Below are 26,638 nucleotides of genomic sequence, written 5' to 3' on the forward strand. Positions count from 1 at the left end.
ACCCCAGAGTCGGTCACGATTGGACCTAATGGTCAGGGGTCCCTTTACCTTTATCTTTAACTCAATGAAATAATTGTCTATCATATGTTCTACTGGTATGTATTTTTAGTCAATTATGTATGTATTTAGTTGAATATGTATCTATTTTTATTTGATCATTTAATAAAGGATTTTTAAAATCTAAAAAAAAAATTAAAAAGAAAATAAAATATACAGGTGCAATTGTGAGAAGAGGGTGGGAAGAGCTACAACTCAGGGGCAGAGCACTTAATTCACATGCAGAAGATTTTGGGTTCAATCCCCAACATCTCCAGATGCATATGATTCCTATCTGAAACCCTGGAGAACCCCTTCAGCACTGAGCTACATGTCTGATTCATTATAAGGCAGTTTTCTGTACTCTTTCTGAGTGCCAAAGGAAATGGTGCCTCCAGTTTTAATCCAGAAAAAAAATATGGGATTCTGCCCAGCGCACTGTTTCAAGTATTATTATTTTAAGGATTGGCTTTTTAAAAAAGGCACTTCATAAACATTTGACTGGATAAACATGCCAAACGCTGGTGGGTGGAGGGAAGAGAGATTTTGAAAAGCCAAAAGCACAGCTCAGATCATAGCAGGAAGAGGGGGGGGGACACTGGCTGCAGTAGATAGATCTGTCTGCCCATAATCTGTACTCTCTGCACAGAAGTATCAGCTTTCTAGAAGAACCACTGCCCTGCTTCCTCTTGTACAGATTCAATACATAAACAAGGACTGCAGAACCTCTGGCAGGCCGTGGAGGCTTACCTGCATCAGGTTGTCCTATATGACATCAGATGTGGGGAAGCTGCAGCTAAAATGAAGCATAGACTTGCACAGTGACAGGAAAAGACTCCAAATTAAAGAAATGTCCGCTTTTTGATGCAAAGGAAGGCATGGGAGCACTCTCAGACAGCAATCTTGAATCTTTCTTTGAAGCACCAGCAAAGGATCTTCCTCAGCATGTATGGCTGAAAGCCCACCAGTAAAGGAAAAACTGTCCCTTCGCATCACTGGCTCGAATTCAAGATAGCCAGTGATGCCAAAGAATCTTCTTCTGCAGGCATGCCTCTTGACATGCTTGCTGTGGGTCATCCGGTGACATCAGATGACTGACAGTTCTTCAACTTTTTCAGACACAGGACCCCCTTATAACCTAGGGTTGCCATACATTCAGAATTCCCTGGACAAAGCCGTTATTCAGCCCTCATAGACAGCGTCCAAGCGGAAAACCCTGAAATGTCCAGGGAAATCTGGACGTATGGCAGCCCTTGCCAGTAGTGTCCATTTTGACAAATTTCATTAAAAACAGCTCAAAAACTCATTTTTTTTAAAAAAAAGATTTCGCAAACAAAACAAAACAAAACAAAACCCACAACAACCTTTGTGTCCAGATTTTCACTTTTTGAAATATGCTAACCCTATTTTAACCCAAATGTGCATTTTGGGACCAATTTGAAGACCGGTGCTTTAAAAGGTAAAACCAAATACATCAGAGTCCCATCGTTAAAGGGGGGGTGTAGTTTTACATACGGTAACTTCATTTTCATGAGGATGGTCTCAGATTCTACATTGCATGACTGGAGCCGCCTTCATGGCACCTTGTGCAAGAAAGAGGAAGAAGAAAGAGATCCAGCAGGAGGAGGGGGCGAAGCTTAGGTGGTTTTCCACTAAACACATTTCCCCTGACCATCTGTTAGTCTCAACCCTGCCCTCAACATTGCTTATACCAAAAAACAACAAAAAGCAGATTGAAACTAATATGCCAAACGAGCATCAACTTTAAAAGCAGCCTAACTAAAAGCCCCATGTACAGTAAATGTATATGCATTTGTCCTACAACTTACAAAGCTTCATATATGTAGCAGATTTAAGCAGGGCAACCACTTCTCTAAGTCCACATATAAGAGTAGGACTTTGCCAAAGCTGCTTTTGAGTGCTGTGCATTTCATTCAATCGTCATTTTATTCACGTTGGGGGTTTTTTGTTTGTTTTTTTGCTGAAGTAACTAAAATGAAATGTGAGAACAATTTGCATTATGAGTGGTGCCAGTCTATTTGATGGACCCATCAATAAAGATTTAAATCATGGCTGCCAGCTTTAATCGATTCATTGGTGCATTTAAGTTATTAAAGATTAAGCTGGATTCAAAATGCAGGGTTTGGGCTTTTTAAAAAAGCTACTAGCCTTCAAGCCAGGCATAGGCAACCTTGGCTCTCCAGATGTTTTGGAACTACAACTCCCATGATCCCTAGCTAACAGGGCTAGTAGTCAGGGATCATGGGAGTTGTAGTTCCAAAACATCTGGGGAGCCAAGGTTGCCTATGCCTGCTTTAAGTTAACACTGTTTTGGATATATTTTTATTTAAAAAAAAACAAACTTTTTTTTACTACCTCTGCTAAACTGATTTGGATTGCTGCCTTTGCAGGGTTGGTGTACTATATAACAGCGTTTCTCAACCACTGTTCCGCGGCACACTACTGTGCCGCGAGACGGTGGCTGCTGTGCCGCGATGTGAGGCAACGAGAAGGGCGATTTTCGGCCGCCAATAGGCAGCGCTGACCCGCCGGAAAGGAAGCCGGCCGGGTCAGTCTGGAGGGTGCGAGGGTGTTTCTCCGTCATCTCCTCACGCTCGCTCCCTGAGCGAGGCAGCGCTTCATGGCCGAGGCCGCCTCCTCGCGCTCTCCCCGCGTGCTCAATGGAGAAGGCGGCAGCGGCGCAGGGCGGCGGAGACTCTGGAGCAGCAGCAGCCCCGTCCAGCGGCGGCAGTAACAGCAGCAGCCGCAGCAGCAGCCGCCCCACCTCGGCGGGCTCCTCGCCATCCTCCCCCTCCAGCCGGGGAGGGCTCTCGGGCCGCCAAGGAGCAGTGGCGGTGGCGGCGGCTATGCCAGCGGGGAGGCCAGAGGGAGGCGGCGGTGGCGGCAGCAGCCCCAGCTCAGCCGCGGACAGCCCAGGAGGGAGCGGGAGGCTGGCGGCAGGCAGGACGACGGAGGCGGTGCTCAAGGGCTCTCTCAGCAAGTACACCAACCTCATCCTCCCTATTCCTCAGTCCCCCACCCATTCCCAACCCCCAGGATTTGCCCCGTCTTTTAATGGTGGTGTGCCGCGTGATTTTTTTGACGGAACAAGTGTGCCGTGGCCCAAAAAAGGTTGAGAAACACTGCTATATAATACTCCCTCTCGCTGGGGAGGGTGGGGTATAAATAAAAATTTAATATTATTATTATTTCTTATTTCAATAAGACCTTAGAAACTGGCATCTGAAGAGAAAACGCTAGGGATTGAACTGAATGCTTTAAAGTCTCACTGATTTCAATGGGAGAGGTTAAAATAATGCTTAGCCTCCTACTGAATCAGTGGGCAAGATCCAACCCAAAGCAGGGCAATATGCAACACAACCCAATCCTATTTATTTAGAAGGCAGCCCCACTGACTTCAACAGGAGTTTCTCCCAAGTAAGGATTGTTGTTAAAGTCGCATTGATTTTAGAAGGGCTGGAGATGAGGCAGAAAATCCTGCAAGAAGTTCCCCTCTTCTGTCAATAAGAACACAATAATAATAAATTAACTGCCCTTGCACAGTATCCAAAACCAGCTGCCTGTGGTGGCTGCCTCCTTCTGTCTAATGGTAGGGCCAGCCCTACCCCACTAAAAGAAGTAAGCAAGCACACAAAGCAAGCAGAACTACAGAAAGCAAAGGCAAGGAAGTCATTAAAAATGGCACATCATCACAACCCACCACCTTGTTAAGGCAATTAACAGATTTCCTACCCACGATTTCTGAAGCTTCGGTGGAATCAAGGGGGCGCCAAATGTCTCAATTTCCTCTAGTAGGGTTTGTGAATGAAATCAACTCATAGCTTTAAAAATCTGGCAACGGCTGCATCTAGCAGCCACATCTCCAAGTGGAACAGTTTTAGCTACATGCCGATCCAAGATACTGTACTTCCTTCCTTATCATTTCATCTGCACTCCCTCCTACTGATGATGATGATGATGATGATGATGATGATGATGATGATGATGATTATTTTATCCACAGCAACTTGATTCCTGTTTTAATTTGAATTAAGTTACTGAGAATTGTGCAGCTGTATTCCAAAGACTTTACAATACTTTGATGAAACTTACCAAGCGTTCACACACATACACACCAGAACCATGATTTTGGTCACATAAATCTAAGGCCAAACAAAAACATTTCAGCACTTAACTGAAAGACAATCCTGGGAAAGAGAACGCTGAGATATGTAACGTAATACACATATGTAATTCACAAGGGAGACAACCTTTTGATTTAAATATATGTCGTATCCAATGCTATACCAGCAGGGTTCTGCTACCGGTAGTATAGCAGAACCTCCATTTCCTCTCCTACCTCCACCCCCAAAACCTGCTCTAGAGGATCTCTCAAATCTCAACCCTCCGGAGCTGATTTTGAGAGCACACAGGGAGCAGAGGAGACAGGAAAGGAAGGGAAATTACCTTGCTCACATGGAAGTCCCTTGCACCAACAGAACTTATCATCTATCTATCTATCTATCTATCTATCTATCTATCTATCTATCTATCTATCTAATCTTCTAAACATTTTCTCACTTCACACCAATGTTACCTAGAAACCCCAAACTAAAAGGCAGGAATCTGTGCCAAGCAAACATTAATGTGACTCTTCAATGTCACCAGATAATGCAAGCACACACACACACACACACATGCATACATACTTAAACAAGTTCCTTGCTTGATATGGCAGTACTTTTATTAATTTTACTCCATGTAGACAGCCAGAACCACAACACTTTTGCAAACATAAGACTCTGCTGAGGTTGGGGATAGGTGAAACTCTCAATTTCACTTTCTCACTATTTCTCCTTTTCCCAAACGTAAATTCAATTATCCACAACAGTTTTTATGGGTTTGTTTTATAAAGTCCTCATTGAAGGTCATCAGCGTTTAAGTGCAAATTTCTCCTAATATGCAATTTTTGGCATGGAATTTTGCCTAATAGACACATTTTTGAAAAACTTTTTTCCCCTGGTATTAATATTTTCTTTACTATAATACATTTTTGTATATTATTTTCACTAATATATGCATTTTATGTACATTTTACCTTAGTAATTTTATTTTTGTACCCATTACATAACTAGAGAAGGGATAACAACCCATTTTTTTTAAATCTGGCACAGAGCCTTTGGCACAGAGCCTTTGTTACCTTAATGCAGTGGTTCCCAACAGGTGGTCCGGGGACCCCCAGGGGTCCGCGAGCTATGCCAGAGGGGTCCGCAAGATGCTATTAGAATAAAAAATATATTAAATATATTTCGTATGATAACAGATTTTTTGTTTTGGCCGCTTCCTGCATGAGCAGAGTCTAGCGCAAAACTAGAATTAGATGAGGCAGTAGTTCTGCTGTATGCCGTTAGGTGCCGCTTTACAAACACTACTGCATTCTACTAACGCTCACCTCCTCAAGATGCTTTGCGCACGTCGGCTTCATTTGTGCGCTACTGCGCAGGTACCCTGTCTTCTCCATTCCCCTCCCTCCTCCCTGGACTCTTATAAAAAGACTCTTAATTTGGCTCTCACTTTTTAATTTTAGGATTAGGAATTAATGGGGGTCCTTGTCACAATAGCGGCTCGATGAGGGGTCCTCGAGAAAATTTTGTTGGGAACCCCTGCCTTAATGACCCATATTTAGGGGGTCATTATCAAGAAGCTTGTCTGCCTATTCCAACAATTTGAATTCTTCCTTAGATTTTAAAACTTGCTGGATCCAGGAAATAGAAAGGACAAGGCATACAGCCTACTCCCCAATACTATTCTAGCTAGTAAGCTTCTCTTATTGTGGGTTTAATAACCTCCAAGTGCCCTGAAGACATTGAACTGTCTTGAGCTTCCCTTTCAACTTCCTCTTAATAAATTATTTATTTTTTTTAAAGGTTTCCCTCTACTGAACTTAAATATGACTCTGTTGGACTTTGTGTGCACCTTTCCAGTTACATACGGTATATGCTGAACGTTGGCTGGTGTGTGTCTGTGTGTGGTCACTGTTGCCAACTGGTTTGAGAAAACACATCAAACCATGAACACTACTTCTGATTCCCTTCCCCCTGGCTGGTTCTAAAGGATCAACTTCTCACAGGTCAACTGTTTACCCATCCATGTGACTATAGCTGCACTATCCACTATTAAACTATAGTGGAACCTCGGTTTACAACTACCTCTATTTATGAACGCTTCCGTTTACAAACGCCACGGACTCGGAAGTGTTTACATCCTGGTTCCGCGGCGTTGGATGCACAGATCGCACATGCACAGAAGTGATCTGCGCAGCACATGCGTGCACAGAAGTGCTCTATCAGCGCTTTACGCACGCGCAAAAGCGAGCCTTTGGGGAGCGAATGCCTCCGTTTACGAACGCCTCCGTGGAACGGATTGCGTTCGTAAACCGAGGTTCCACTGTATTTTCTTCTTTAGCTGCCTCTCTTGATTTCTCTCTGCATCTCAAGATCACACTCAAAGTTTTGGTCATGCCACAAGTACAACATGACTTTTGGGGCTTGGTATTTCCACCCACAATTCTGCTGAGGAGATTGTTCCTCTTAAGTTACCTACTTCATTGGATTGCATTCTGCTCTTTTTGACATATACTGCAGAATGCCCTTCCACCTTCCTCAGGGGTCACATAGATAGATAGAAAGGTTCTTCTATCTCAGCTCAGTCACTCATCTCTACAAGTTGGTGAGGCTCATTTGACAGCAACAAGAAATTGAGCCTTTAGTGTCATTGGCTGGGTCCTGAGAAATACCCTGCCAATTGAGATTTGGTGGGTGCCTTCTGTGCTAACTTAGCTGTCAAAAACTTTTATATTCCACCAGGTCTATGCAAGCAGTTAATGGTGCAGCCCCCACAATGATCTTTGTTGTCAACTTGCTTTAACCCTTTATGCTTCTATTGTATGGTTTTGTCTTATTTTTACTGTAAACTGCTTTGGTTTTTTGTGTGCCATATAGCCGCATAAACATATTTTTTTATTAAATTAATAGGTAAGATGTTCATGGACATTTCATGGCAAGGCACATTTGGTATGTAAGCACCAAGATGGCAAATTGGTCGTTCCTATGTTTTGGTTAAGCCGCACCAGTAAGCAGCACTTCGCTCCTTTTCTGCACTCGGTACTATGAAAGACTTTACCAACCACAAATGTTTTAGTAGTAAAACCACGTTAGCGCTGCTTGATCTTTCAAGATGCATATCATCACAGGAATAGATGGTACACGCAGATGTGCAAGTCCGTCATTTCGTGGTGATGACAAAGTACTGAAATGAGAAGATCTGTTGCTTAGAGGAAACATGTAAATGTTGGGAAGTGGAACAGAGTCCCACAGAGCAGTCAAAAACTCCGCCAGTGGAGGAAGTGAAAGTGGTAGTATGATTAGAAGAACAATTCTCCAGCCGGTGTCAGGAACGTGGGCCCCCCCCCCAGAGTGCAGCGGAAGAGTCAGCCTCAGAAACCCAGCTGAGCGAGCAAGGGTCCGACTCTGCAAATGAGAGCTGTCTGTCAGAGTTTAGAGGGGGCAGCCCGGCCCCCCTCCTTCCCCAGGAAGACACGGTTAACTCCTAAGGAGAGGAAGAGTTGGAAGTCGACCAAAGCATTGCCAGGCAACCAGCAGATAAGCCAGAGTCTGAGGCTATGTCTTCTGGGGAAGCGACAGGCCAGCCAATCAGTCCCAGAAAAAGGAGACTGGAGAAGCTTAGAGAACAACAGAAGGGAAGGAGAAGAATGGTGGGATTATGGCATCCTTCCTGTTGGAGTAGGGGCGATGAGTCAGACTGAGCAACTACTGTTAATGTGACCATGCGGAATGCCATGCTCTGGATGTGTTTTTCTTGTAAATAAACTTCCATAATATTGATGGAGAGTCCTTGCTGCTTACCAGGCTGCTTGCCTGCCAGAGATCGTTATAGCCTGAGACACAGTTCAGTGCTCTGGGCACCATAGGAAATAACTGATAGAATAGCCCCAAGTTTTAGGCTTAGTTAAGGAATGAGGGGCCATTTTGGCTTATAAGATGGCATGGTTTAAGGGGTGTATCTGAGACCCTCCTCTTTCCGAAGTTAAGCAGGACTGGGTTTCACCTGTGCCTGGCTGGGTGATCACTTGGGAGTCCTACCAACGGTGCCTTGAGCTCTCTAAGAAGAGGCCTGCTGGATCAGGCCAACATTCTGTCCCCACATTGGCCAACCAAATATGTAGTGGAAGCTCCTTCCTCCGAGACTTCCTGTGGTGGTTGCGCATTCTGCAGTGGCACCAGGGGTCCTGTGAGGAGGGAAGGGTGGGGAGGCGGCTAAAATATTTTTGCAATACATTTTGTTTAATAAATAAATCTATTAAATCTATTAACTGTGCATTTCATTATATGCACTCAATTAATTGTGCCCATTAAATAATATTAACTATATTGCAAACAGTTTTAATTTACGATATGGAAATTTACAGTAATCCAGTGTGTGGCCTGCAGATTCTGTGTCGAAGTACTCTTGCGGTCTACTTGGTCTGAGAGGTTAGACTGCCCTGGGCCAATCTCATCCTAACAACTGGGTTTCATAGGCAAACTTCTCTCTACACATAGAATATTTCATTTCAGCAATACGCTATACAGCAGCGTAGTACATGAGTAATAAGAAAATGTTTAAAACCACAATTTGCCCTTCTTGTAAAATTTGGCTGCAGAGGAATGGTTTCTGTTCACCATAAACACAAAGAAATTAATGAAGTGCACAAGCTACATGATCCCCTGAAAGCTGAGCTGTTTGTCCCATTCACTTCAAAAGGAAGCACTTTCCCCCTATGCTAAACTTTCCCATTGAAACTAATGGGTTTTGTTTTGAGCGTATTGACTTTGGCTGGGTTCTGCATGCGGCTAATACTTTTACCAAACAAAAACTATGTAAACTGCCGAAGCATCTTCTCTGCTGAATATTTACCCAAAGGCTAAAACTCCCCGGGAATGCTTCAGAATCTGTTGATTTAAGAGTTATTCTGAATCAACCACCTTTGTTTACATAGATCAGAAATCCCACAGGGTTTCAGCCAGGCACTCTTTAGGGGCTTTCCATATGTTTTGAAAACAAGCCTACCCTTTCCTTTTAGCACTATTAGGGTTGGCAGTATTTGCTGCCCCCACTCCTATGGCTTTTAACATTAGCCGTGCAGAAATTAAATAGGCTAAGCTTTCCCCATTACATTTCCTCCATGCCAGGAAAAGCTTCCCATGCCCAGTTTCTGCATGTCAAGCTGCTGTTAAAAGCACAGGAAGAGGTGCAGTTGGGCTTTGATGCTTGTGCGTTTGTTTGTAAAAGTTGGCAGTCGTAAGCACAGCACTTCCTCTAGGTAGATATGTGACTATGTTTATAGGCCTGGTCTCCAGATGAAGCAAGGCATGTTTAGCGAACATGCTGCTCTACACAAGAACACAAGAAGAGCCTGCTGGATCAGGCCAATGGCCCATCTAGTCCAGCATCCTGTTCTCACAACCAGGTGCCTGTGGGAAGCCTGCAAGCAGGACCCAAGCACAAAAGCGTGCTCTCCTGTGGTTTCTGGCAACTCGTATTCAGAAGCAGTGCAAGCCATCCAACTTGGTGGTCATCACTGCCTCCTGTGGGAGCAAGTTCCATAGTTTAACTATGCACTGCATGAAGAAGTCGTTTCTTTTATCTCTCCTGAAAATTCCAACATTCAGTGTCATTGGTTGTCTGCATTGGTTGTCTGGATGTTGCTGGGAAACAACTTCCATCGACCTTGACCATTGACCATGCTGGCTGTTTTGTTCAGGGTGTCTCCCTCCTTGGAAGGAGGGGAGGGAGCTCTGTTGCCACAGAAAAATAAATATCTGCCTTGCTTTCCACTGGATCCAGTCTCCATACATTTTTCTCTGACCTATCATGGACGGGACCTAACGGTCAGGGGGTCCCTTTACCCCCTTTACTATTATGGACTTAGGGGACTCAGAATCCTATGGGGAGTAGGGCAGCAAAAGCGAAACCCCAATTTTTATATACGGTAAATTCATGGAGCGATAACATAACTAAATGAAGCAAATTCAATGCATGCAATCTCATTCATTTAAAATAGCATAGGAATGGGATCATTGGAACTTTATAGATGTCCATGTCACTTATGCAACCACACTGCAGTGACAGTCACAGACGACGTGCTAACTAGGAATTTCACACACACACACACACACACACACACACACACACACAAATATTGCAGCTTAAGTCCTGGGAAAATGTAAGATCTCTGGAACAGGAGACATCCCTACTTCCTAATGGTGGGGGGCAGGAGATGGGATACATTTGAGGCCCCTAAAACTGAAGAGTCCAAGCTGAGCATGTACCACTCTAAAAAGAATCAGCTGGAAGTGTCATAATAATCTCTCAAGTATCACTGTGTTGGATTTTTATGATGAACTGCACCTATTGATGGGTACCTGAAATGGCTGTTTGATGGATAATGTCGTTATTTATCCAAAGGCAGGTTAACAGCATATAGCAAATGAATGCCAGAACAATAGCTGCATTTTTCTGCAGTAACAGACAAACCAAGATCCATTCAAGTGAGAAATGGAGCAGCATAGGAATCCACCTCCATCTCATACATCCACCCCAGGACAGTATAGGGTGGTATACAGTGGTACCTCGGGTTGAGTACAGAATCCGTTCCAGGGTGCCGTTTGCACCCTGAAAAGTACTTAACCTGAGCGGCGCTTTAGCGCATGCACGAAGCATCGATAGAGCACTTCTGCGCCCGCACAAAGCGTGCAGAACACTTTTGTGCATGCGCGCGCAGTGGAACCCGAAAGTAAACACTTACGGGTCTGCAGAGTACGCAACCCGAAAGTACACAACCTGCAGCGTACTCAACCTGAGGTATGACTGTATAAATTAATAATAATAATAATAATAACAACAATTTAATTGGGAAAATGGCAGTCTAGAAGCAAGGCATGGATTTCATTAAGAAGCTCCCCCACCCCGCCTTCCTTTCTCCACAATTAGATCACGGATTCGCTGTAGAGCAAATGCAATACTGTATAGGATTCCGCTCATACGCCCACAATAGTACGGTAGTATAAAGCAGGTCATGCCAACAAGCACAAAGTAGCGCGTCGTCAGTGCTGCAGAGGCGCAGGGAAGCTGCCCCACGATTGTATCTGGGTATCTCACGTCGGAATAAACTCTCCCACCACGCTGTTGCTACGCACTAACAAGTGCCTAAGCTTCAGCCTGATCACACTTTCAGCATAGCTGCCAAGTTTTCCCTTTTCTCGCGAGGAAGCCTATTCAGCATAAGGGAAAATCCCTTAAAAAAAGGGATAACTTGGCAGCTATGGCAGGGGGAGTCTCACTGAACTTAGTGCGACTTCACTTGTGCGCAAAACATAACTGGAATCCGGCTGCGCTAATTCCCTTTAGCTGCGTCCCCCTCCTCCCTCTTTTTAATTGCTGGAAGATCTTGAGACTGAGCGGACGAGAGATCAGCGGGAGGAATATTTTACCCCCGACCCCTTTTCTTTCTTTTTGCTAGGGGAGTTTGCGCCTCGGGGACCGGACTGCTCTCTCTCACTCGCGCGCGCCATTCACGCCTAAGAATTCCCGTCAATCCGGAGGCGCGGGTAAGGGCAGGCTGGAAGGACCGCGGCTTCGCGGGACTCCGGCGCGCATGTGCTACGCGCACGCTCCTTCCGCCGGAGCCCTGGCAGCATGTGCGCAGCCAGGCTAGGAAGGGTAAACTCCGCGCTCGCCAAAAGGGCCGCCCGACACCATTGGCTCCGCTTTCGCGCGCGCACGTGTGTGTTGTGAGGGGGGGGGGAGAGAAGGCGGGTGTGGAAGATTCGGGAGCGCGCACGCGACGGGAGCCGAAGTCCCCTCAAAGCGGGGCAGAACTTGCTAGCCCTGCTCTTCCCCTGCGGGGCTCCGTGTGTCGGCGACCGCAGCGGCATGGCTGCGAGGCGGCGGCGGCAAGGGCGGGCGGCGAAAGGCTGTGCCCCAGTTTGCGTCCAATCAGAGAGTGCATTGCGTGCACCGAGCAGGGCAGCAATGCGTAAACAAGCCCTGGGAAAGTCCTCCGCCCCCCTGCGCCGCTCCCTCCGCGCCGCTCCGCGCGAGGCTTCCTCCTCCTCCTCCCCCCCCGTCCTTCCTCCTCCTCCCTCCCCCGTGGAAGTCTTGTCAGCTGAACAGCAGCGCCGAGCGCGCCTCGCTTCCCCGCGCCGCCTCGCCTGCCTCACGCCCGTAACTCCCGCGCCGCGTCCTCGGGGCGCTCCCGCTGCGCTGCTCGGGGGGAAGGTAAGGGAAAGCGTCTTGCCCAGCCAGCCCGCTCGTCCCCGGCCGCCCTGCTTCTCCCTCCCTCCCTCGCCACCCCAGAGGAAAGTTAAGGCGGGGGAGGGCAGCGGGATGGCGTCGGGGGAGGAGAGCTCGTCTGTCATGACAAGTTGCTGAACGTGCTCCTGTCGGAATCGCGCCTTGCAGCAGCAGCAGCAGCCGAAACCAAAGGCTGCTGCGAGGCTCGGGAAGGGGCCGGAGCGGAGAGTTAACTTTCTCTCCCGCGTCCCCGCCGCCGCCTATAATTAAGGAACCTGCGTCGAGTCAAGGGAAGCTGGGACTTCCCATCACTGGAAAGGGGCAGGAAGGTGTCCTGGCGATGGTGCCTGGGAGCTTCGCAATGGGGAACCGAGCGCAGCAGCACCACCACCTCATCCTGTTGGGTGTCTCTTGCATTTAGCTGCTGCGTCGCTTCTTCCCTGCCGGGCTTTTTTCTAGCATGTCGCTAGTTTTTGACGAAAGGCTCCTTGTCCGGAGGAGCGCCCGTTCCGCCGGCTCCTTACTCTCGGGGTGGCTCGGTCGGCTTCCGCTTTTGAAGCTTGCTCGGATCATTCTTATATAAGATGTCACAGGAGGAGGAGATGGAGGAGCGACGCACGTCCTGGATGTGGCGAAGGGAAAGCTGGGCGCTCGCTCGGTGTTGACGGCGCCGATGGGCCACGACGCCGCGGACGCACACACACACACACACCTGTCTGATCTCAAAAGTGAAACTGACATGCTGATATTACACCTGATCTCGCGGGTGCGGTAAAGGGGAGCGTTAAAGGCATTCAGGACTGAAGCGTCCCCCCTTCAGGCTCCTGGTGCCCATCTCCCTGGGCGCATAGTTGTTCTCACCACCCCCGCACTTTCGTAATAAAGGAAATAGGGAATAAATATTTGAGGAATTAGTGGGTGAAGGGGAAGAGAATCCGGCGCCGTTCCGAATCCGGCCGATTCAGAAGGACCTTCGGTGTAAAGTGGTTTGTGGATTACAACCCACGTGTGTTTCTGCTTGTTAGTATGGCCCGGAGATAGTGACTGAATGGATGAATCATCAGTTCCACGGAATAGTGACTCACCTCGCTCTGTGTGTGTGTGTGTGTGTGTGTGTTGAGAGAGAGAGAGTCAGATGGACTCACTTACACACACACACATTGTAAAAAGATACTAATTGTCCAAAAGCTGTTTTTATTTTACGGTTTTCACCATTTAATTGTCACAACAACCCTGTGAGGTAGGTCAGGCCAACTTTATGGAAACTCCTGTGGACTATTTAAGACTTTGATTGCCTTCTTGGAGAATGCCTTGGTGATGCTATGTGCTATGGACTATAAGAAAATGTTGAATAATAAATCATTAAGGTTGAAAGCTTCAAAAGAAATTCATGACCATGTTGTAAGACATGGTATAGTAAAGTGGCAAGAAGACACCTGATGCAGCCACCTTGCTGAAGCTTGGCAGGTCTGAGTCTTCCCAGTACCTGGATGGAATACTACCTGAGAGCGCTGTGTTTCACGGTGGAAGGAAAGTGAGATGTAAATGAAATACATAAGCAAACACCCCTGTAGGATCAAAGTAAATTCCATAAATGTACAGTCTGCAGTTAGTGCCCTACAACTGTGGTTTGGGATTTATTTATTGGTATTTGATAAAAAATTGTATGCCACTGAACTGTTGAAACACCTAAGCAGCTTACATAACATGTAAGCATAGCTGCCAAGTTTTCACTTTTCTCGCGAGGAAGCCTATTCAGCATAAGGGGAAATCCCTGTAAAAAAGGGATAACTTGGCAGCTATGCATGTAAGAGATACTATTTATAAAGGTCAAAAGTTTAAAACAACTCCAAATGTGAATAGAATCAGTAGTTTAAATACCTATTAAAATACATGTTGCATCTGATTAGGCATGCCTAAACAAAAAGCTTTTTAGCAGGTGCTGGAAACAATGCGACCAAAGTGCCTGTCCAGTATCAGTGTGCACAGGATGGGCCACATGGCCCCAGTAGGACTGTAACTATGCAAAATAGTACTACTGCACTACTACTGTTTTTTTGTAGGCATGTACTTTGCCCAGTTCCTTTGCTTCTGGTGGTTCTCTGGTGGTTTCTGATGAACTGACTAAGGCCTTATCCAGACTTCCTTTTGTGCCGTGCTTTCCAGGCACAGGACTGTGCCTTTCAGATCAGTGTCTGAGCGGGTTTTGTTTTGTTTTGTTTTTTGCCCCCACACCTTTCTCCAGGAAACCCCACTGTTTACTGCTGAATCAGAACACACAGCAAACAGGTTTTCTGCAGATTGTTGCTTGTTTCCATTCAGCCTTAACAGCGTGTTTTCCTGGTGAAACCAGGTGGACTTACAAAGTGTAGACCTGCGCCTGGAAAGCATAGCACAAAAGAAAGTCTGGATGAGCTGTGGCAGCAGAGGGCCAGGTGTGGGGAATTAAGGCCTCCCCAGAACAGGCACCAGCAATGGGTCCTGCTATGGCCCTGGCAGATGTGTCCAAGGATGTTGAGTGCTGATGCTAGCCCTGGCTGTGAGAAGAGTTGGGAAGAGGGAGAGAGAGCCCAGAGCTGCAGAATAGACAGACTGGAGATGTGCAGTCTGTTGCTAGCTCTGCTATAGCTAAGAGTAGGAAAGTGGAAGCTGGGAGAAATAATGCAGTGGCAAAAGAGAAGGGAGGACTAGGCCAAGAAGAGCATGTTCTGCGGATGCAATTCAGAGGCCAAATGGGCGCTATACAGAAATGGGATGAGTCTAGCCACTACCCAAGTTTGGTGTACCAAACAATGTTCTCCAGATCTAATTGCTGAAGTGAGTTTCCACCTTTAAGGAAAGACAAGCCATTGAGTTAAAAGGGTCTTTGAGCCAAGAGCTGTTTAGGATGGAGAGCATCCTGTGACATTGCCCTGTGACTGTCCACAAAAGCCAAGTACTGTACAAGCATCATCAATGTCAGTGCTGCATGGCTCAGAATCAGGCAGAGTGCAAGCATGTCAATAGTAGGACTCTGGTGGCTAATTAGCCAAGGCTTTCAGGCTACTGCAAATACGGACAAGTCTGCACAGATCTGTGTGCCTAACATAGAGTGGCCATTTGCTGCAACAGGTCTGCATGGTGGACTTGCACAGTTGCATGTTGCAGAAGCCTGTATGTCTGTGAAAGCAACCAAGTGTACCATGGCAGCCACGAATGCTATATCAGAACAGCCATCTAAATTCTGTCAAATCAGTTGCCCCATTAAAGTTAAAACAGCATTGCCTAATGCCAGATATTACTTGGAAAAAAGAAATAGTCATGTGATAATGCCTATTGGTTTCATTTAGACTGAACTATTATTGATGAGTCGATTCCAGAAAATGAGAGGCAAATAATTTTGTAGATCTTTTCCCTTTCGTAAAGCATGACTGCTGAATGTGTTGATAAGAAAGGGTGAGGGGAAGGGAGCATTCTTTACCATATCTTTTTAACTTGTAGAGCAGTGCTACCGGTAGCTACATCGTGATAGCTTTTTGTCATTTAATGCAAAGACACAGAAGACCAAAGAACTGGTCAAAATACTGTCTTGTGTCACAAACAACCAATGAAGCTGGGTTAGAAAGTACATACAGGAGGCTGGAGGAGTCAGTTGGAGTTAGGCACAACCAGTCAGAGTGTACCAGTTGAGATGTTCTACGAATAACCAGCTGCTCAAATGTAAGATGGGAGAAACTTGGCTTGCCAGCAATACACGTGAAAAGGATCTAGGGCAGGCATCCCCAAACTTTGTCCCTCCAGATGTTTTGGACTACAATTCCCATCTGCCCCAACCACTGGTCCTGTTAGCTTGGGATCATGGGAGTTGTAGGCCAAAACATCTGGAGGGCCGCAGTTTAGGGATGCCTGATCTAGGGGGTCTTAGTAACAATAGTCCGCAACAAAAAACAGTAATGCTGTTCTAGGCTGCAGCAGCAGCAGCAACAGAAGTCTGGTGTCCTGATCAAGGGATGGAACAGTCCCATTTTATTCTGCCTTGGTCAGACCACACCTGAAGTACTGTGTCCAGTTCTGGGCACCACGATTGAAGAAGGATATTGACAAGCTGACAGAGGAAGCCAACCAAGATGATCAAGGGTCTAGAAAACAAGCCTTATGGGGAACAGTTGAGGGAGTTTGGTATGATCAGCCTGGTAAAGAGGAGGCTGAGAGGAGATAGGATAGCGAGCTTCAGATATCTAAAGGTTTGTCTTATGGACGGAGCAAGCTTGTTTTTTCCTGCTCTGGAAGGTAGGAGCCAAATCAATGGCTTCAAGAAAGAAGATTCTGGCTAAACATCAGGAAGAACTTTCTGACAGTAAGAGCTGCCTGACAGTGGAATGGACTTCCTCAGAAGGCGATGGACTCTCCTTCCTTGGAAGTTTTTAAGCAGAAGTTGGATGACCAATGACCATCTGTCATACGATTTAGCTGAGATTGTTGCATTGCAGAGGGTTCGACTGGATGACCTTTGGGGTCCCCTCCAACTCTACAGTTCTATGATTCTATCTAGGAGTTTTGTTGACATCACTATCTTTGACCTTATTTCTGATGCACTTCAAAGGAATCTACCGGTACTTCCATTTGGCAGCATCTAATCTCTGGAGCCTCCTGCCCTTTGATATTTGAAAGCACCTTGGATGTATTGCTTCCAGCACCTCCTAAACACTTTTTTGTTTAGAAAGCTTACCCAGGCTACTTTTTTTACTTGTTTTCTGACAAATATTAGAACAACTTTTTTTTTACCCTTTTCTCAGCACGCTAATGAATATATTATTTCATATTAACCGCTTAGATGTTTGCGATGATTGAGCAGAATATAAATCCTGCAAAGTAAAAATAAGTGTTAAAATATTCAAGTGTCTGTAGAGTGGGACCAAAAGTAGCAAGATTTTCTGTAACTGTAAGGTTGCCATACTTTTGTTTTGACTGAGAATGGAAGGACTGCCGATTTCCTGTTTCAACGGAAATGGATGAAAACCCAACCATAATTCTCCTGTTTCTGGGGAAACCCCCCATGACTAGTCCTGATAGGACTGCAAGGTTGAGAAGGAATGGGGCAGTGAACAATGCAAATTCCAGAGATCTGCTGTGCATTGGACTCTGTCTGTAATTGTGTTTGGCTATAGAGACCCTTACTGTAGGTTTGGCTTTAAAATCCAGTCCACTTCCATCTGAAGGTTCTCAAATCCACTGGCAGAAGTAATTGAATTAGGCACCTACTGTATTCTAGTGACAACATCCTGGTAATGTGTCACAGGATAGGTACTTTGCTGTTCCATTTTTCCTAGGGAAAGAGGAGTGTTGCTTTATTTAAAAAGTGTACAGTTGTGGCAAATTTTTCAAACTTCATGTGGTTGCCAATTCTCATCTCATATTGTTCATCTTGTATTGTTCTCTTAGTATGAAAACTGCCCATACTGACACTGGTTGTGTGGGAGTCTGGTGGATCTGAAAGATGCACAGCGTCCTTTGTCAGTTCAAAGTGACCATGTTGCCTATTTTTTCCTTTAACCATTGTCTTTATTTGGCTTATTATCTGTGACCCTAACTGTGATTTTGTTCTCATTAGTGGCAACCCTGCAAGTTCACGTAGTTAAAGCAGAACCCACTGGCTAGCAAGAAAAAGTTGCAAAGCAGGTCAGAACAGCCATATTTGATGTGGCAAAGTTGTCTGCAGTTCCACGAAAGCAGAGAAGCCTCCCTGAATGCAGTAACGATAAACTTTGTTTCCTGTTCGTATATCATTGATATGGCAATTGTACAACTGTGGGCAGCTATACCGACCTGACCTCTTATACTACCGTATTTACTCAAGTCTAATGCACCATTGAATCTAATGCGCACCTCAGTTTTCAGAACCTTAAAACCAAAAAAGGTATTTGCTGGTGAATGTAAATGTGCCATTGGATCTAATGCGCACCTTGATTTTCACAACGTAATTTCGCCCAAAAAAGGTGAGCATTAGATTCAAGTAAATACAGTATGTCAGTTTCTAGCACTGTGCAACATGCTCTGGTGTTGCACTAGCAGAGCAGGCACTATGCCTTTAGAATCGTAGAATTGTGGAGTTGGAAGGGACCACAAGGGTCATCTAGTCCAACCCCCTGAAATGCAGGGATCTTTTTGCCCAGCATGGGGCTCAAACCTATGACCCTGAGGTAGTCTCATGCTCTACCAACTGAGCTATTCTGCAGGCTCTAATGTTATGTTAGAGGGTTGCAACAGAGGTGAAGGGCAGATGGGCAGGGTCCGGCTGCTAGTGATACTTGCTAGTATCAACACTTCCAAATAATCATTTTAGTCTGGAGTAGTAGAAATTCATTGGTTATTCTTCCATCGTTTGATCCTGCAGCTTTGATCCTGCGCAGGTGTATGGCAGGATGAGGCCATATGTCAATATAGCCCTGCTGTTCAGGAACATTACAAGGAAACTTCACACACCTGTATGGTCATTGCCAACTGTGCTGGGTACTAGTGGCCTCGGTACATCACGATGGAAGGTTGTTGTGAATGTAGCATAGGCGTAGCCAGGATTTTTGTTGGCCGGGGGGGGGGGGCAGAACCTCAGTTAGCTGTTCCTTTTTATTGATTTCTATTGATTGGGGGAGCTGCCCCTCCCTGCCCCCCTTGGCTAGTACGCCCATGGCAGGCAGCAACAGGAGGTGAGATGGTATGCTAGCCTCCAGCGGTCGCTTTATGGTGAAGAAAATTCTCATCCACACTGTTAAGTACCAGGAAGCAGCAATGGAGGCAAGGCTTGTGCTGAAGCTGATGCCAACAGAGCCCTTGTCTGCACAACTATGATTATCCAGTCAAAAACCATGTAGCTGTAACCCGCATGATTCTTGGCTGCAGCCGAACCTTCCTATCCTACACCTCCCAGGGCTAAAAGATATGAGCAAGAATCCCGCCTGGTTACCATGGAACGATGCTGGGTGCTTTCACCCAACGAAGGACCTTGTCAGCCACCACTGGTTACATGACACAGGAATAGTGGAGATATGATATATAAGGTCATGCACATCCAACTGGCTAATATAGGCTGTGGGCAGAAAATCAAGATAGTCTTGAAAGTAATCTCTAATCACAGGATGTTGTGTTGGAAAAATCAAAGTATTAAACAAGGTAACTTTGCTCTCAGCACAAGAAGATCAAACAAGTGCCGAATAACACGAGACTTTTCTGCCTTTCCAGACAGCACAGTATTTTGGATTCTTACCTGAACGTAGCTGTCTTTAATGCTCACAGTTTTGTATATGTTGAGATAAGATTTCATCTAACACAAACCTTCCTGGGCCAGAAGACCCCTACGTTACTCTGTTCCATTCTTGTTTTGCAATGAAAAAGGGATGAGAAGAGGCAAGGTCATACTTATTGCAGATAATTTGGTTCTCCTTAATGTTCCCAGAAAGATGAGGTAATCTACACACGAACTCTCTAATTCCTCCCAAAGGTCATACTGAATTCCATGTTGATTTTTATACCTGATAATAAAATCCTGTGACTGGTGAAGGTCAGAAGGAATTATTTAGAAACAGGTGAATTCCACAGACTGGGCTCAATGGAAGTAATAATAAGGCATTATAGTATTGGCAGAGACTAGTGGTCTGTGTGTGTGTGTGTGTGTGTGTGTGTGTGTGTGTGTGTGTGTGTAACGCAGGGGTAGAGGCAAGAAGCTGTTGTGGCTGTTTAACAAGACTCAACATGAACAGTAGTTACCGTATCTGAACTCAGGAAAACTGCAGAGTTGTCTGTCCTCTTTATGATTTTACCGAATTAGTAGTAGTTTTTCCAAAGAATCCTGTGCTTCATGAGTAGACACTCAGACACCATATGCTAACTACAAGTAGTCCATCTTGCGGGGGGGGGGGGTGTAGACTTGTAATCATTACTCATAAGCAGCAATGAATACTGTTGTTTTCTCTCATCATCTCTGTAGAAGAAAAGATGGCATGCAGGTGACATACGTTATATCTTGAAGCAGGCCTTTCACCTAATTATGCTTTAGGAAAGGTAAATGGGTAGGAAGGGCATTTCAGTAAGGGCAGAGAAGAAGAAGCACCCTCAATTTTTACTCCATGGCTTTCTAGGGCCAATTGTAATCCAAGATCAATGGCACATGAACTTTGAGTCCTTTGCATTTGAACAAAAATACAAGATCTTGTGAACTGCTCCCAGCCAGAATCAACTTTTATATCAACTTCCCATTAAAAAATAAATAAATGTTTTAGTGTGGGGTATTAGTTTTGAAACTGTTCACTGCCACTGGTTTGAAACGAGGATCGGCTCATCTAAAATTGGGAATAGTTTGCAGTGGTGACCGAACGAATAAGCTGCATATGTATTTGTTTCAGTCCGCCATAACAGACTGCATTTTAACCATCCAATTTCGCTTGCCCATCTGTAGAAAAGTTGTAGGAATTTTCACCGGGTGTGCAGTACACCGCTGCCCGCAGATAGGCCGCAGCTTGACCCCCCGGGGCGTGCGGCACACCACCGCCCACAGGCAAGCCGCAGCTGTCTGAATGCCATGCCCTTGGTCTCACCTTTTGCTTTCTTAGTGGTCTGCCGTGTCCTGTCTGTGACCTTTGCCTCCTTTTGGAGAGGCATGGCTCACTTTCCACTTGGTAGGAACATGACGTGGTGGAGCAGGTCTCGCAAATATCAGAGAAAACGTGTGTGTCAGCTCATGATGTAAAAGGTCAGACTGTTCCTAAATGTGTGCATATTGTACTAATAAAAGGAGCCTCTGCCGAGCTAGCAATCAGCTTGCTTACGCACAGCTCACCTGCAACAACAACTCCTGACTTGCGTACTTCACTTCAAAAGTAGCTTGAATAAATTAGTGCAGGTGGATGTGTTTAGTTGTTGCTTTTTTATTGGCAACAAAAGCTGTAATTGCTGTTTGATGACTTCTCTCTCCCTTTCTTATTCCCTCTGTAGTTCTAATAACAAACATACAAACAAACAAACCGTACTGGAGTCTGGAAAGACAAAGCTGCTGAGTCGCTTCATTCACCCATATAGTTAAGTGAAAATACCTTTGAATTGTCTAATAAACTAGAACAGGAGTTATAATCCTGCTCTTGTCAGGCACAAGACAGAATTTTAACTGGAATATTTTGAACTAACTTCTGAGTTGTGAATACAGGGAGAAGAGGAAAAGGGAGTTTGTAGAAAGAGTAAATAATATGAAACAACAGGTTTCAATAAGATTCTGTAGTTCTTTAGCAGAACTTAACGCTGAGATGCAGTCTGGCAATATGTCTAGGGTGGTACAATGGATTTTGTCACAACATATTTTAATCTGGATTTTAGTGGAATACCTTAACTGCAAATTCTTTTTAGTTCCATATTTCATTCATTGTTTTATAAGATAACGTGTGCTAATTTTTTCATGTGTTCCTAATTCTACTGTAATATATGAAGCACCCTCTGTTGTTGCAAATTCATATCCTGTACAAGTGTTGTATACAATTGCTTTCTTGATGGTGGAGATGATGGGCAGTTGGGACAGAGGTGAAGTAAAATGTAATGTACACAAACAGTTAATGAATTTTCATGCACTGTTTGGGGCACACACAAAAAAAAATCCTTCCAGTAGCACCTTAGAGACCAACTAAGTTTGTCACAGTTTCACTAGAAAGAACACTAGGTCAACACTGTGAAACCTCTCATGACCATTCACGTAGTGCGGTATGGAAGAAGAAAAAATAGGAGTGATAATAATGGTTTAAGCCAGTGGTGTTTTTCTAGAAAAACAGGTGCCAGGATTGAGTTCCGACTGGGGGGGGGGGAAGCCCTGGTTTAAGCCATTTCCAGGTGTTTTGGAACCCCTGGGCATGCTAGTCTAGGGGTATAAAGGTAAAGGTAAAGGGACCCCTGACCATTAGGTCCAGTCGTGACCGACTCTGGGGTTGCACGCTCATCTCGCATTATTGGCCGAGGGAGCCAGCGTACAGCTTCCAGGTTATGTGGCCAGCATGACAAAGCCGCTTCTGGCGAACCAGAGCAGCACACGGAAACGCCGTTTACCTTCCCACTGTAGCGTTCCCTACTTATCTACTTGCACTTTGACATGCTTTCGAACTGCTAGGTTGGCAGGAGCTGGGACCAAGCAACGGGAGCTCACCCCGTCGCAGGGCTTCGAACCGCCAACCTTCTGATCAGCAAGCCCTAGGCTCTGTGGTTTAACCCACAGCGCCACCTGTGTCCCAGTCTAGGGGTACTTCCAGACAATTGTTATTTGCAGGTGGGATTCAATGGCATATTGGCAACAACAAATTTGCTTCCAAAGAACCTTTGGGCTTTTTGCAGTAAGGACTGGACGTATAAAGCTTGGTCAACTTTAAGATCCATTTCACCTCTTCTAATGCCCAGTCTAAGGCCTAGACTGGGCATGCTGTCTAATAATAATAATAATAATAATAATAATAATAATAATAATAATAATAAATTTTTATTTATACCCCGCCCTCCCCAGTCAAAACCGGGCTCAGAGCGGCTGACACCAACAGAATTACAATAAAACATAAAAACAATTAAAATACAGATTAAAATACAGTATTAAAATTTAAAGTGCAGCCTCATTTCAAGTAGTCCATAAATCCAAGCCATGAGGGAGGAAAACATGTCTACTGTGACATGTTTTTTGTTCATGTTCCTGTGAAGGAATTTTGTTGCCCAAGTGCATCTGCATCTACCACCGAAAGAAACCACATCCTTTCATCTGAGTTTTAAAAACAGGCACTTCTCTGCTTTTCTATAACCGCCTGGTTCTCAGTTGTCCCCTCCGTGGCCAAGAAACCCTTTCCACCACAATCTGAATCATGGCCCTCTCAACCACCTGGCCCTTCCAATCTGGCGCAACAACTTTGAAAGGCTGTGCAACAAGATGTACAAAGAGTTAGCTGGGGGGGGGGGTTACGCTTTTTCTCTGTGGAAAGCAGCTCCAGTGCACTATGCTCAGTCCCTGGTGGGAAAATGAAAGTATGCATTGCTAGACAACACTCTTGCCACTTGGGGACCAGTTTTGCCTACGCTCCGGGGACTGTTGGCACACCGTTATTAATGAGATTTAACATGAAATGGGAATGTTCCAAATTGAGAAAGTATATGTGTAGAGTGGAGTTTCTCCTATGCAACTTCACAAGACATACAAAAATGAAGTATGTCAAAAGCCAATCAAAAATTGCCTACGTAACAATGTTTGTTCTGAAGTATTAATTTTATTTATTCTTGCAGCGCTATCACTGTGATTGTCTGAAAAGCATATTGCCCACATGCACACACAAGCCCCTACCATCAGGAAGAAACCTAGCTCAATCCTTTGGACTTGCTTTGAGAGCAAAAAGGAAGGACATTTCACCTCATTTCGGGTGCTTGCTCCCTTCAGAAGCTTGTTTTCATGGCTTATCCCTCATTTGGGCGGGAGGGACACTGGGAAGGATCTGAAAACAAACATATACAAACACGCCCCTCTTTATTAGTAATCACTTTTTCAACCTCCCAACACCTTTCATTGTTTCTGTGCCTTCTCTTCATCTCCCCCCACCCCCTGTTGACCAGAATCCCGAGGAGTGGTCTGTAGAAAACACTAAAGGTGTGAACATCAGAGCACAAACCAAAGAAGAATGAATGCACAACCATAAACAATGGAGGCTGGTCCATTCAAGGAAGCGGACCTGCCCCACCAAACTCAGTCTTCTCTCAGCCAGTACCACCTGACTACCTCCTTCCCTACAGCCAGACTAGAGCAGGGGTCAGCAACCTTTTTCAGTCGTGGGCCGGTCCACCATCCCTCAGACCATGTGGTGGGCCAGACTATTTTTTGGGGTGTGTGTGTATGTGAATGATTCCTATGCCCCACAAATAACCCAGAGGTGCATTTTAAATAAAAGAACACATTCTACGTGTAAAAACACGTTGATTCCCAGACCATCCGTGGGGCGGATTGAGAAGGTGATTGGGCCGGATCCGGCCCCTGGGCCTTAGGTTGCCTACCCCTGGACTAGAGGGTGGCACTGGCTGTCCGCTTCCTCCTTAATCTCAAGTGTTGCCTTTCTAAAATGCAGCAGGGAGGAGGAGGAAGATAAAGCTAACATTAGCTCTCTGCCCGTAATTGTCTCTGGCTCCCCCTACTGTTGGGCTCCTTACCCTTTACCCTACCTAGTGGGCACCAGTCACCACATACCTCAATGAACTTCCTTTGAAAATATAAGACTTGGGCCACCCAGGTAGGCATTGGGGCAGGAAGAGGCAGTTGTCAGCTGCTGCTTTTTGTTAGTACCCTAGTTGTATTTTGTGGTACGTTATGGTTTCTTCTGGCCACAGCCCGAAACACCCTTATTAGATAATAAGGTCTACTGAATACTGTGAGACGTACCTCTGCATCAGCATGCATAGGATTATGCTGTCCGAGAAAGCAAATCAAACAGCTGTAGACTTTCTTTAACATCATGCCAGCTTCTCCCACGCCCCTTCTCCTATTTTTATAGAATCTCAGAATTGGAAGGTACCCCAAGGGTCATTTTCTCCAACCCCCTACAATATAGGAATCTCAACTAAAGCACCCAGGACAAACGACCACCCATCTTTCAAAGTCTGCTTAACCTCCAGCATGCTAAGCAGCTATGAAGAACTCAAAAACCTGCTCACTATTTTATGACACTGGTTGGCATTACTGTAGATTCTGGAACATATGAACTAACGTGGCTGGCTATGATTTTTCTCAACAGCCAATCAAGAGTTTTATTGAGAGTAAGGGATTAATGATAAAGAGCTTGAGTGCGTGTACCTAACAAATAGGCTGGCTTTTGCATGCTGCGCCTGTTGAATGCTGACAGTGCAGAATCTCATTTAACGTTATAAGCAGGAGAAGAGATTCTGGAGGCAATAGTGCTCAATTTGTGATGCAATTGATCACTACAAATTATGGACAAATTTGTATAACTGGCTAGGTAATGGCAACCTCTGCAAATCTGTACAAAAAGTACGTATATGAACTTCACTCTTGTGAACCTGGAAAATGAAAACAAGCAATGATACGTGGTTACTGTTTTGTTCTTGTAAAATTGGGGTGGCAGCACTTAGAACAGTAAAAGAAATAATTGGATATGCTTAAAATAGCACTTTAGATATAGGTAATTAAAAAAATACACAAAATAATCAAGAGATTCCTTCATATGCTGTGTTAGGGAAATAGGGCAAGCCCTATGTTCCCTTTATTTATTAAATTTATATCCTGCCCTTCCTCACAAAGCAGCCCAGGGCAGCAAACATATCTGTGAAAGCGCAATACATTTAAAAACAAACAAAATGTTTTAAAACAATCAAAAAGCATATAAAAGCAAACACAATAAAACTTTAATTTAAAAATAGATGTAGCCAGAGTGGCTTTGAAAGGGGCTTTTTTTAAAACCATTTTTCCTAGACTTAAGGAGGCTTGCTATCACACAGTCTGAGTACTCTTCATCTGAAAGCACTATATTGTTTGACTTTTCACAATCCGGAGGCATTTATATGTGACTATTAACTCAAATGAACTAATTTTAAGCATACAGTAGATGGGTGAAAATGTGCTAAGTTTACTGCTATTTCTTGAGTGTTTAATTAAGGCTGCAACTCTAGAGTCACATTTCAAGGAGTAATTCTCATTATACACAGTGCCTTACTTCTGAGTAAACATGCACAGGATTGTGCTGCGAGTTAGCATGTGACATTAAGGTGCCAATTTATTCTAGCTTTTGCTACAATTAGAATTGCATACCAATTCTAATTTATTTTTAAATTAGGGTTGTTGTTTTTTATAAAAAGTTAAAAGCTACTTATAAAAAGTACTTACACAAAAGGAAATGTATTTTTTAAGATGGCATGTCTTGCAACATAGGAATGCATCAAAATAAAAACTAAAGCTTTGCTTCACAAACATTGTTCTGAAATAATTTATCAAATACCTTCTAGGACTGAAATCTGAATAGTTAACTACAACCTGCAGAGGGTTTTTTCCAATCAATTAAAGTTGCATTATTTGCCAAATGAATAAAAAAATCACATGATTAATTGAAAGCTTCTTTTTCCATGTACATAAAAACTTAATATGAGTAGTCAAAAAGGGTTTCTTCAGTTAATTTGCAATCCTAGACATAAACTTGCTTGTCTATAGTATACATTCCCTTCATGCCATGACAAGTTGCCATGAAATTCAGTCAAAATTCAGTGTCCTGCC

General features: G+C 44.7%; 1 protein-coding gene across 4 annotated transcripts in view; it reads left to right on the forward strand.

Moving 5' to 3' along the window:
* The first annotated feature begins 12,183 nt into the window (after window positions 1-12,183).
* PCGF5 (polycomb group ring finger 5) overlaps window positions 12,184-26,638 on the forward strand; it is a 40,639-nt gene continuing 26,184 nt past the window's right edge. For 2 of the 4 annotated variants that reach the window (XM_088670326.1, XM_088670328.1), the window contains exon 1: window positions 20,591-21,437. The gene's annotated coding sequence lies outside the window, so the exon portion shown is untranslated. Of the gene's footprint in view, window positions 12,376-20,590; window positions 21,438-26,638 lie in introns of those variants that run through there. The other 2 variants (XM_088670327.1, XM_035137702.3) reach the window with 2 other exon arrangements.

This window comes from Zootoca vivipara, chromosome 5 (assembly GCF_965207765.1).
Source record: "Zootoca vivipara chromosome 5, rZooViv2.hap1.1, whole genome shotgun sequence".
NCBI classification, from domain to species: Eukaryota; Metazoa; Chordata; class Lepidosauria; order Squamata; family Lacertidae; genus Zootoca; species Zootoca vivipara.